Genomic DNA, 13,419 nt, shown 5'->3' with positions numbered 1-13,419 from the left:
CCTCTGCCACCCCTGCCGCACTCTGCCTCCTGGTGCCCCTCAAGTGTGACATGTCTCTCACACCTGCCCTGGGCCCTTGCACCCACCATTCTCACTTTGAGCAATTCCCCTTCTCTGCCTGGTGTCACCTGCTCCAGGAAGCCTTCCCAGACTTCCCCACACTTCTGGACCCCCGCAGTGCACATTATCAGGTCTCATTTGTCATACTGTTCATAATAATTGGTTTCCAGGTCTATGTGCCCCACCATAATGTTGGCGCTCAGCCTGGCGCCTGGAAACAGGGTTTGTGGAATGAATAGATGGATGATTTGGACTGAGCTGGGAACTGATGAACAGCTTTTGTCTTTTATACAACCTGCTCAGTTTCCAAATTCTGCATTCGCATGAACGGTGCCTCAGTTTCCTCATTTACAAAATGGAAATAATAACGGTCCCTACCTCCTAGGATTACGGGGATTAAACGAGGATTAAACGTTGTGAGGATTAAACGAGTTAATAGGTAAAACGTGCAGAAGTGTGTTTGGTGTCACTGCATATTATATCTTGCATGTCACTGTATTATGTGAAGAAACTGTAGTCCAGGGAGTTCAGAAGGCCATGGGTGGCAGGTCTGACTCCAGACCTCCAAGGCCGTGTCTCCACGAGGAAGTGCCCTTGCCTGTGAGTGGGTGTGGGGCAGGCACGGAGCCGAGGGATACGGGGCTGTCCCAGCATCTGGCCCTCCAGGCCTCAGAGTCTTCTTCCGGCTTCTCTCTCCCATCAGGGGCCCTGTTCCTCTGGCCCTCCGTGTCCCCCCTTTGGCCCCCACCATCGGCCCCCTGGATCCTCCCTCATGATGGGGTGAACAGCAGGATGCGCTGTCACAGGTGGGACAGAATTAGTCTACGGGGGAGGAGGAGGGGCACGTTTTGAATGGAAATCCTGAGTTAGAACAGATCACGTCCCTAACGGTTGACTCGGATAGTTGTATTTCAACCTCCAAACGTGATGAGCCGTGAGAAAGTCGGGGCAGAGAACTCTCTTTGCATATCTTCAAGCCACTGCCCACAAATCACTGCCTTAAATGATTCCAGGAGAATGTCTTAGCCTTGTTAAGATCCAGTTTCCTCATCTGCCAAGTGGGGGTAATTACTGTAAGAAAGAAAGGAGATGATAATTCAATGAAACCATGTGGAAAAGAGCTGTGGACCCTGTAATGCATTAACAGAGGTTGGCAGTCAGTCAGGGAGCCAGAACATATTTTCTTTTGAATTACATTAGGCACATCAGGACTCTCCAGTTGCCCCAGTCCCCACTCCTCCCTATTGCTTACTCCAGTCTGCTCCACACTCTCACTGTGTTTGCCTCGCCCCTGAAACCATGTGAGTTTATCACTCCTGCCACCAATATTAGTTACCAAGGTGCCAGCTTTCTGCCAACTGCCAGCCTGGAGAGCCAGCTGGCCAAGGGGAGAAGGTGTGGCTCTTCGAATGCCTGGGACAACTCTGCTCAGCCCAAGTCATTGGACTCCACTGAGGTCCAGGCCAGAGCCCCACCAATCAGTCCCAGTAGTTTTCCATGAGCCGAGAGCCAGACCTGCATGCTGCCAAGAAGACATGCCTTCCGTTAGCCTCAGGTACAGAGAACAAATCTGCAGCATCCTAGACGTGCCAAATTCCTGGTCTGCTGAGCCTGGAAGGCCAGATGCAGCTTACAAGTCCAATTGCTGAATGCCTGAAATTCCACCGTTATCACCACATTCCCCCGTGTTAAGCACTGCCCTGTAAGGTTGAAAGCTCCACTGGAGGGGTAGGAGAGTGAATCCAAACTAGGCTCAAGCAGGTCTCTAAGGATAACCTTGGTGGAAGGGAGATTCTGTAAGCAGAGCAGGTGCAGGGCTGAGGGGTGGGGAGAAAGAGAGGGAGAGAGGGGCAGAGAGATGCCTGAAGATGAAGTTCCCAAGCTTTTAGAGGTCAGGAGTGACAGAGGAAGGGAAGGAGGGGGGAAGAGCCGGGAAGCAGGGTGCACACTCAGGCCAGTGGCGGCCCTGGGAGGAAGGTGGGGACAGCCAGCTCCACAGTGGGAGGCAGCAGCATCCACTCCGAACAAACCTGCAGGAGCAGAGATGACTGAAACTGCCCCCCAACCACTTGCCCCAACTCCCCTCTCCTTCAGCTGTCTTCCCTCCCGACTCCTGTGAGCCCAAAGACTCCTGTGAGCCCAAAGGAATGTCAGCTTGTCCCCTGCTGGGAGGCTTCTGCTCCCACTGGCCAGGAGCAAGGATGAGTCAGATCCCTGAATCAGAAAATGTAATCTGGTACATCTCATCAAAGGCTGGGGACAGGTGCACAGGGCCCAGGGCCCAGGAGACTACCTCGGGGCTTAGGACCTCTGGTCTAATCTCCAGCCCCTAACCCCAAAAAGACTCACCTCCTTTAGGATCAGTTCTGGGGGGCTTAGGGAGAAGTGAGGTGGAGGGACTCAACTGCTGCCAGATCCCCCAACTTCACTGCACGACTCCAGGCAAGACATTAATATCCATCCTCAGTTTCCTCATCTGTAAAATGGGGACAGTTACAGTATCTGCCATGAGGCTGAAATGAAGGGACTGTGGGTTTGGGTTCTAAGCTGAACCTTACAGGGTGGATCAGACTTTGACAGACATGCGGGCTGGAGCAAAGGCCGAGGGTGGGGGTGGAGAATGCAGGGCATGTCTGGGTGCCATATAAGAAGCTGGAGTGTGGCCTGTGCTGGGGAGATAATTCTGGAAAGCCTGGCTGTAGCTTGACGGCGGAGGCCCTCTCTGTGCGGCAGGAGACCTTGGGCTTTATCCCATAAGCAGTGGAGGTGCGGAGGGATCTCTGCATCTCAGAAAGGCCTTCAACGCCCAAGCAAGTGATTTGCCCCAGGGCCCAGGGGCTAACGGGGCTGTGGTTTCATCTGGGCAGGCCACACCCAGAAGGAGCCACCTCCCTGAGGTCAGCTTCTCACCGCTGGCCCCGGCCTCTTCCCTCTGCCCTGAGACCCTTTCTGTTTCTACCTTGTGTGAGGACCCGACCTTGAAGTGAGACAGGCCTGGTCTCAGACACTGGTTCTGTCGCTTCCAGCTAGGACACCAGGCAAGACCCTTAACTACACGAACCTCAGTTTCCTCCTCTGAAATATGGGGATAACATGCCCTTATGAGGATGCAATGAACTGGCACGTGTGGGGTCCCCGGTCCAGCAGGCCCCTGGCAGGTGTTGGCTGGGACGAGACATGACCCCCGCTGCCATGTGGGCAGGACGCCCTGCGGGTGGGGTATTGACTCGGTGGCCAAGGCAGCTTCCAGCTCTAATTGCTCACGCTTGCTCTGTGGCTCTGAGAGCAGCGAGGGAGACAACGACCCGTGACTGGGAACCTTGGGGCCAGGCCTAGGCTGACGGGAAAAATATAAGACAATTAGGAGTGGCGAGTAGACTGAATGCTCTGTTTGCTTTGGCAGAGAGCAGAAAGCCCACTGAGGCTGGATTTAAGGTGGAATAAGACAGCGAGGAAGCTGCTGTGTGCGCCGAGTGTCCTAGGGAAAGCACTCCTGTTTTCTGTGGACCTACTAAGTGCTGGGCACAGGGCTGGACACCTTCACCCGAGCAACCGCAGTTCCTCAAGTGCTTTCTGTGTGCAAGCACTGAGGTGGGAGCAGGGACACAGCCAGGAACAGACAGACGAGCCGCCTGCTCTGGGGGTGGGGGCACATGGAGCAGATAGCAGGAAATGAAAACAAACCCACAAACACGAATCTCAGGGATAAAGCCTGGCAAAGGTGTGAGGGAAGGGGCGTGTCCACAGAGGCCTCTGAATGTGGAGAAACGACCTGTCATCTGTCATGCAGAAGAAAGAGCATCTCAGGCTGCAGGAACTCTGCCAGAATGCTCACCTACATCCTGTCTGCTCCGCCTCACCACAGGTCTTGGCTCTGAATCATGTCCCCATAGCACGAGAGAAGAAACTGAGGCCTGGAGAGAGAAAGATCCGGGGCAGTGGGAGTTCCGGAACCAGCCCATCGAAGTGCACCCTCCTCCCTGCACTCTTGTCCTCCTGCCCTGGATTCAGGCTGTGGGACCCAGAGTGTCATATCACCCTTTCCCAGGCTCAGGGAGGTGAAAAACTGAGCATGCCTTTCTCCTGCTCCCCTGCAGGAATGGCTCAGCAGCCCACAGTGACCCAGAGGCCGGCAAACCGCAGTGGTGGGGTCCAAAGTTGCTGCCCCAGGAGCCGAGGCCGCTGATGCACAGCAGCTCAGGATGTTGCCTTGAAAGGTGTTTCACCAGGATTTCCCCTGTGAGCCCTTGTGGCCGGAAGTCAGCAGGGGAAGGGCAGGTGCCTGTCCGCCTGAGCAGCAGAGCCCAGGAAACCTCTCAGCATGCACAGCCCCATCCGTGGAAGGGCTCCTGGGTTGAGGAGGGGCACCCAGGGACCCTCCAGTGCACAGCCTCTGGGGTCTGTGAGGGGCAGGAATGCCACGGGAGTAGAGAGTCCGCATCCCCGTTGCAGGGGTAGGCCAAACCAAGCCTGAATGGGAACCCTGTTTGGGCTAATAACTGCCTCCCCCCACACCCCTCTGGCTCCCTTCAAGGGGTTAGGCCAGAGCTGGGAGCCCACAGAACTTGCAAGTGTGCAGAGGGCCCTGGAAAGCTGTGGGGTTCACACTGAGGATGAGGTGGTGGAACCTGGTGAAGTGGAGGATCCAGGGCCCGGGGTTGGCCAGTTTCTGAAACCTTATTCATGCAAGCACAGAGGGTCCTTTTACACCATAATTTCACCAAAAAGTGAAAAACAATTTCTAACACTCCTTATGCTAATTAGCCAAACCTAAGGTAAAGATAATAATGAACTTATTCACATGATCTCACTTGGGTATTTTAAGATGAATCATCAGAAGAGTAGCTTAACATCTAAGTGGCGTCTGTGGGACCAGCAGCGTGGGCGTCCCCTGGAAGCATGAGAGAAATGCAGACTTCAGGCCCCTCCCCAGACCTTGAATCAGAATCTCCGCTTTAGCAAGATCCCCAGGCGATTTATAAGCACGTGAAATTTTTAAAAGAAGGTACAATCATGACTCTCGTACAGATATAAAGTGAATCTGGGTCAAAGATTTTATTCAACTCGTTAATTAACGAGGAAACCACTAAGATGTTATAATCATTTCAAAGGAGACTGCAAAGAGTAGACACATATATAGGTCATCAGGAATCTGAGTTGAATTTACAAATAGATGCAAAACTGGCAAAAAGTCCATAGGGCAATAATCAATTGCTTTGCATTGGACATAGTTTGCATTTCTATGGACAAGAATCATTTACGTCAATATCAATTTTCTATAACTTCCAGAGTTGTAAAATAGCTCAGATAATGAAAAGCTGAGGGAAAAAAAAAAAAAACCCAGAAGGATATACTGGACAGGAGATCCAGGAATCTCTCTTTCTTCCCTCTCTTTCTCTCCCTTCCACCCCATTTTAGTCCTTCACAATTTTTCCTGACACAAAATACAGTTTGATAAGCACTATCTTAGACCCGTTCTGGCCTCTGGCTTGCCTGGACCCAGAGAGCCTCTCCAGACCAAGACTAGTGCCAACTTTTGAGCAAATCCCAGCGCTTTCCGAGCTCGAGCGGGCAGGTCAGACCAGGCCTCAGGGCAGCACTGGCCCAAATGGCAGAGCAGATGTTCAGGGGCCTGGAGGATCCAAGTTGCCTCCCACTGCTGGTTGGGTTACTATATGACTTCTAAAATACTTCATTTGGTGCAGGAAGATGAAAATGTGTGCATGTGTTAGTTTCGATCTGTACCCTAGGTATGATCAATTGCACCAAGTGAAAATTCATCTTGAGAGGCAGCGACTACAAGTTGCAACTTCCTTTACTTTTATCTCTGATCAATATGAAGGTTTTGTTAATTAGTAGAATGGATGTTAAAAACATGTTTTCACTGGCACGTTGGTATTGGAGCTATGCGAGTTAGCTAGAATACGACGGAAACGTGCCCTGTCTGAGGGAGGTATGAGTGCAGCGAGCCCAGGAAAGGCTCCCCAGACTCAGTTCCTAAATGGTCCCGTGTGCAGCCACTGGACTGGCCGATTCTTGACTGGCTGCTCTGACTGGAAGCATAGCACACTGTCACTATTGCCAGCTTTGACGCAGGGGGAACTTCCATTGGTGATGCTACCCGAACCCCTAAAAGGACGGAGACCCAGGACTTCACTGAGCTCCCAGGAGTTGTCTGCCTGTCTGCGCTGCTGGCAGCAACTCCCAGCGGGCCTGGGACTTCAGTTCTGCCTGTGCCTCATGAGCACCGTGCCTGGTGTAGAGGCCTTGGGAGAAGATCCTAGCTCTCGCCTGCCCCTTAATTGTTAGCTATCAGTACTTATCAAAAAGAATTACTAATTGTGCAAAAGCAGAGTGGCTTAAGGGTCTGGGAAATGGAGCAAATGTTAGGATTCCCACATCTGGTCTGGTCGCTGCTCTCTGGGACAGGTCATCACGGAGGTTGAGAAGCAGATGCGGCGTCAGGCAGGTCTGGGGTTGAATCCTGGCTCCACTTGTTTCTGGCCCTGTAACTGAGCTGCTTATTTAACCCCTGCTGGGTGCCAAGTGTGGGGCTAGGGGCTGTGAACAATGCCGTGGACACGATAGTAGCAGGGAGGGGGCATTAGACAAAACATCAGGCACATTGTTTTGTAAGTTGTCACTGTGACAAGCACCATGGAGGAACAGCCTATGTGAGAAGGAGTGTGTTGGGGAAGAGCTTTCCTTGACTAAAGAATCAAAAAGACTTCCCAGAGGAAGCTGCGACTCAAGAGTGAGTTGGAGGTGGGGGCTGTTAACTCTGCAAAAGCAATAGAGGGGCAAAGCCCTGAGGTGGGAGGCGTTTGGCCCACTCAAGAAAGGCAAAGAAGGCCTGTGTGAGTAGTGGCTCTCAATTGCTTGTGGACTTAAGAACTACCTGGGACACTGGGTAGAAAGCGCCTCCCTGAATTCCCCCCTCCAAATATTCTTATTCCACAGGTCTGGGGTAGGGGCCCAGGGATCTGCATTTTAAACAAGCATCTCAGGAAATTGAGAGCAAAATATTGCTGAGGGCCACACCTTGAGAAATATTGGGTTAGAGCCTAGTGAGACTGGCACAGGGTAATGCTAAGTCTGACCTGGGGCTCACAGGAGGGCGGGAAGATTGAAGGGGAGAAGCCACGTGCAATGCCCAGCATAGAGCCTGGTGTGCAGCGGGTGCTCAGTGAACCACTGGACGTCTGTGATTGTCCTTCTCATGTTAAAGCCATGGAGCCCTGATGCTGGGGAGGAGTAAGCACAGGCTAGGAGTTGAATGATCCATGTTCCAGCCTCAGCCAGGCCACTGACTCGCCACTCCACCTTGGGCTAGACCCTCTCTCTCTCTGGGCCAGTTGACCACAGTTTCTACACCTACAGAAGGAGAGAATGTGATCCGGTGACTCTTACCTCTTAGCCAACCAGCAGCTCAGTCACCACCTGCCATCTTGAATTTCTCACATCTTGGAGCCCAGGGATCCCTCAAAAACTCAGTGGTTCTCAGCCTGGCTGCCCATCAGAACCACCAAGGAGGCCTTTAAAAATGTCTATAAATCAGAATCTCTTGGGTAAACCCTAGGCATTGGTAACTTTTTCAGCTGCCCAGGCAAATCTAACAAGAACCAGTCATCTAATTCCTCAGATCCCCCTTTTGTCCAGAAGAGGAAAAAGGGGCCTCAGAGGAAACTCCCTGCTCCCCAATTCTGGTCTAAAACCTCAGGGAGCATCTGAGCCTTAGGCATTATCCAGCACCCCCACCCCAAACTCTGTTTTTAAAAATAGGTTTTAATACAAGTTTTTAAGACTCTTCTTAGAGTAAAAATGTACATGGTTGAAACAAAATCAAATAATACAGAATGGCTTCTCACCCACCCTGCCATCCCCAAATGCCACCATATTTGGTTTAACCAACTTAACTGAGGTATAATTTACATACCATAAAATGCACACCTTTCAACTGCACAGTTGGGTGAGTTTTGACACATTTTGCTCCACCCCCCACCTCCCATGAGACATGACTTTAAACAGTTTTCATTTTATTTTCTCTGGTGGTTTTTCCATGTCATGTGTTTATACTGATACTTTTTCATCTATCAACTTCAGATAAGATGGCATATCATTAATCCTCCAACCAGGTGACTGTTGAAAGTAAAACGGAAGAGAACTAATTATTACACAGGACAACATGTGTAAAATGGGACTGTCCTCGGCAAATGAGGGTATGTGGTCAAGCTAACATTCTCTATTTATGCCCAGCCTTCACGGATGAGGATTCGACTTATATACCCCATCCCTAGCTCTCTTCCTCTTCCCAAGTGTTGCTAATTCTTTTCCTATTTTAGTTTCTCCATTGCTTAACTTTGTAAATTTAAGTAATATTTGTAACCCCTATTCCCGAGGTCACTTGGTAAGATGAGGATATTAGTATCCCTATTTTTCCCTCCATTTCTGTCCTCTTCTAGCTCCCAATTTCTTATCTCTTTTATCTTTGTTCATTTCATCAAGGTTGATAGCATTTGCTTCTATTTTGTAGTCATTCTTAAGCCTTTCCTATTTTGCCCATAAAGACCCAGGGCTCAGTGTTTACATTGTGTTGATGGTGTAACTTTGTTCCTTGTGAGCCAAGCAGCGGATCTGAGTGACCACAGCCCCTTCTCTATGGTCACAGTATTATTGGCCCCACACCACTCTCAGGAAAATGCTTCTAACATCAGCATTAAATGGATTTTATTTTCTTGCTCTCTACCAATTCTTACAAATCATGTCAAAATTTAGTTTGTTTCATATTTGAGCCATTAATTTCTTGCGGAAGTTTTTTCTTTCTCCCTACCTCTTGGCATTTCTTACGGTTTTGTTTGTTTTTGTAAGAGAAACACACCACTCTTCACCATATTCCTAAAGTCTTCCAGCCTTCTTTTATGTATTGTTTAGAATCTATTCCTCTCTTCTTTCTGATTTCATTCTATTTAGGTTCCTGGTCCTCTGCTATTATTTGTTCTCAAGCTTTCATGGGCCGGCTGAACACCAGTCATTCTCGAATTCGTTTACACTAGATCCCTGGATTAATTCTACCAGTTTTCATCCCATAACTTTATCCTTCATGGTTTCCAAGTCAGTTTGCTTGAATACATATTCAAATAATTTCTCAGAAAGGCAGCATGGGAAGTAAATTTCTGGGTCCTTGACTGAATATGAGCTATTTTTTGTCTTCACTCTTGACTGATAGTTTGGCTGGGTATAGAATTCCAGGTTCAAAGCCATTTACACTTAGCACTTAGAGAGGGAGTATAGCCAGGAGATTCAAAGGCCAGTCATTGGCACGAGATGCCAGGGTTAAATATTAAACTTCACCATTTACTGGACCCAGTAAGTCACTTAATCTCTCTTTGCTTCAGTTTTCTCATCTATAAACAGAGGTAAAAATAGTACCTAACTCATGGTGTTGTGATGAAGATTGAATTTGTTTATGTATGTAAGTTGCTTAAAACAGCACCTGCATGTAGTGAGCATCATGTAAGTGGAAGCAGTTATTAGTCTGGCCTCCATTGTGCTGATGAGAAAGATGATCTCAGTCTGATCCTGCTTCTTTGTCAATCAAAGGAGTAGATGTTCTGGTTCTTTGTAAGTCGACATTCTGGTTTCTCTGGAAATGTTCAGGATCTTTTCTAATCTTTGATATTTTTAAATTGCTCAATTCTATGTCTGCCTTGCATTCTCTCAGCCCTTTCAATGTAGAGACTCAGTGTCCCTTTTTTTTTTCCTGTGGATTTTTTTTTTAATGTTGTTATTTCTATGATAATTCTGTCTCCTCCATCTTCTTTCTTTTCTCGTTCTGGAACTACTACTAGCAGCTGGATGTTGAACCTTCTGAACTGATCCTGTTTGAATATTTTTTTCTCTCATATTTTATGCCATTTGTTCAACGTTCTAGGACATTTTCTTGACTTTGTATTCTAACCTTTCTGTTAATTTTTACAACTTTTGGCAGTAAGAACTGTAATTTCCAGGAGCTCCTTCTCATTTACTGATTGCTGCTTTTTCATGGCACCTTGTTTTGACTTTTGGAACTGCACCCATTCAGCTTTCTCATCAGCCTTATGGTGACCCCAGAGATATCTCTGTGGAATTCTTGAGCATTTGGAAACATAGTTTGAAAATCTCTGTTGTATGCATTTGATCAATAAACTTTCTTGAGCACTTGACCAGTGCTAGGCACTGAGCTGGGTGCTGTGGACATTACAAAGATGAATGAGCTATGATTTCAATCCTCAAGAGCCCAATTGATGCAGAGGCAAATGTCAAATAAATGACAATATGACAGGTGCACAAGAGGTCCTTACAGAAGAGGGAGTGACGAACAGCCTGTTGGAGATCAAGGAAGACCTCACAGAGGAGGTGGCGCCTGAGTGCTTCTTAAGGGATGAGTAGAAGTTTTCTAGGCAGAGAAGAAGAGCATCCCAGGCAGAGGACATAGCTGGGCAAGTTCAGGGAGGATGAGAGAACGTGGGAGGGAGAGGCCACGAATCTAGGGCTGAGGTTTCAAGGTTGGCAGGAACCAGACCATGAAGAACCTTGTGTGCCTTCAAGGGGGTCTGTGTGTGCCTTCAAGGGGGTCTGGAATTGGTCCTTCAGGCTTTGGAAAGTCATCAGAAGGTCATTTGGAAAAGAATGACATGGATGGGGTAGTGTGTTAGAAAGGTCCCCTCTGGAAGTCCTGGGACAGGCTGATCGGAGGGCCGGCTCCTCATCCAAGAGCTCCCTTAGACACTCCAGCCCAACGACAACCTCCTCAGCACTGAGGGGCGTTCTTTATTCGCCCTGAATGAAGATCTTCTGGGTGTCCCCCGGCAAGGTCTTACCCTCTGCACGCAGAGACTGCGCTTTATTATTATTGCTGTTAATAATAAGTTTAGTCTCTGATGACCACAGGTCATTTTTAGCTGACAGAGTGCTCTCACATCCATTACCTCACTTGACTTTTCCAGTGGTTCTGTGAGGAAGGCAAGACAGATTCTTTCCCCTGCTTTACAGAGATGAAACCCTGCGAGGTAGGTACTATAATTATCCCTATTTTACAAATGAGGAAACAGAGGCACAGAGGGGTAAAGAAACTTGCCCCAGATCACAGGACTCATAGGAGGGAAAGCCAGGATGTGAGGGCAGGCAGCCAGGCTGGAGCCTGTGAGCTTGCCCACTGCACACACCACCTCTCGCTTAGTTCTTCGGCTTCCTCTCCACACCTAGAAAAGATCTGGGCACACAGTAGGTCCTTAGGGAAAACTCACTGAATAGGGGCTAGAGGACATGGAAAAATGTGGGCTACGATTAAATGGGCATCTCCTCCTGCTAAGCACTTAACAGGCATTTTACCTCATTCAGTCCTCCCACCCATCAGGTTAGACGTATTTTGTCTCCATATATAAGAAAGATCCTGTAGCAAGGAAGTGGCTAGAACTGGACTTGGACATAGGCTGTCTGATGTCTTGACTCCCAGGCCCTAATTCTGTCTGATCTCTCGGAATGCCGCCGAGGGGTATGTCTAGATGGGACACCCAGACCCTTGCCCATGGCCTGACAGCATCCTGGACCATTTTCTTCCGTTGTCTTGGTCTTGGCTGCCCATCTGGGCTTCAGGCTCCTCAGGGATCACTCTCTCCTCCTCCTTCCTTCTAGCCCACTGTCTATGACCGAGAGTGGTGACTGCACACAGTGAATGCACAGAAGGACTTTGCTGACTTGACTTGAGCAAAGCTTCCTTCCCAGTTTACCCAATGGGCTTCCAAGCAGACACGGGGCTCAGCAGCCTGGCATGGAGGTGAAGGGCTATTCTGGGAGGGCTCCTGAACTCCACGTGGTCCTGCAGGAAGCCGAGGCAGGCCCTGGTGTACGGGGACAGAAACTTGTTCTATGCTTAATGCTATGGATGTGAGCTAAAGGACACCTGGGTGACAGAGGCCAAAGCATCTTTGGAGAAGTCAGTACATGCCGACTTTCCTGATGCTCAGAGGGGCTGGGCCAAGAGCTCATCTTCTAGAGGGGGCGACCCCCAACCCCCCAGAGCCCTGGGTAGAAATAAGTCCAGGGGAACAAGCAGAAGGCAGGGAGTCTGAGCCTCAACCATCAGTCCCTTTCTCGTCCTTTCTTTTAAATAAAAATTTGGGAGATTTCCTTCATTTCTAATAAACTTCTAAAAGTGTAGGCTCTGGAACCCTCTGAGTTCAAATCCTGGCTCCACCACAATACAACTTTTTTTTTTTTTTTTTAAAGGAGTCTGGCCTCACCCTGGGCTTCTAAGACTCTTAAAGATTTTTATTTTTTTCCTTTTTCTCCCCGAAGCCCCCCAGTACATAGTTGTATATTCTTCGTTGTGAGTCCTTCTAGTTGTGGCATGTGGGATGCTGCCTCAGCGTGGTTTGATGAGCAGTGTCATGTCCAGGATTCGAACCACCGAAACACTGGGCCGCCTGCAGCGGAGTGCGCGAACTTAACCACTCGGCCACGGGGCCAGCCCCCACAATATGACTTTTGACCTTGGGTAAACCTCATGGTGTCTCAGTTTTCTCATCTGTAAAATGGGGACAATTATAGCACCCATTTCCACAAAACATTGTAAGGATGATACATAATAACTTACGGAAAGCGTTGACACTACTGGTGTTAGTTCTTATTGGACTTCTCTATAATCTATTCAAATCTCACTCATTCTTTAGAGTTAAGTGAAAATCATTCCAAAATGCCTTTTTAGATTACCCCAGCCCACAATTTGCTCCATATTGTCATTTGCCTATAAATCATTGGCAGAAGGTCTGAGGATAAGTGATTTCAAGAATAGCACAGACTTAGGTGTGCTAGAGACAGCTCATATGGGTTCATAAGCTGATTGTTAAATTTTCAGGAATTTTGTCAGTTGATTGTCAAACAGCTATTATTAAAAAATTAACTTAGATAAATTTATAATTAAATGAATTATATTATTTATATCATTATCAATTACATCATTCATAACAGAGCTAATGATTACTAAAGCATTTTCTGCTTTATTGTAATTTATGACTCCCTATGATGTTGAGGTTGTTCACAGCTGTTGTGTCTGTGTGTGGAAACGCTGTGTCACGGTGTGCTAGTTGTATCTGTGTGTAGAAACGCTGTGTCACGGTGTGCTAGTTGTATCTGTGTGTAGAAACGCTGTGTCACGGTGTGCTAGTTGTGTCTGTGTGTGGAAACGCTGTGTCATGGTGTGCTAGTTGTGTCTGTGTGTGGAAACGCTGTGTCATGGTGTGCTAGTTGTATCTGTGTGTAGAAACGCTGTGTCACGGTGTGCTAGTTGTGTGTGTGTGTGGAAACGCTGTGTCACGGTGT

Source organism: Equus przewalskii, chromosome 1 (genome assembly GCF_037783145.1).
Source record: "Equus przewalskii isolate Varuska chromosome 1, EquPr2, whole genome shotgun sequence".
Lineage (NCBI taxonomy): Eukaryota > Metazoa > Chordata > Mammalia > Perissodactyla > Equidae > Equus > Equus przewalskii.
The sequence above is the reverse complement of the archived record's forward strand: the minus strand, read 5'-3'. Positions refer to the sequence as shown.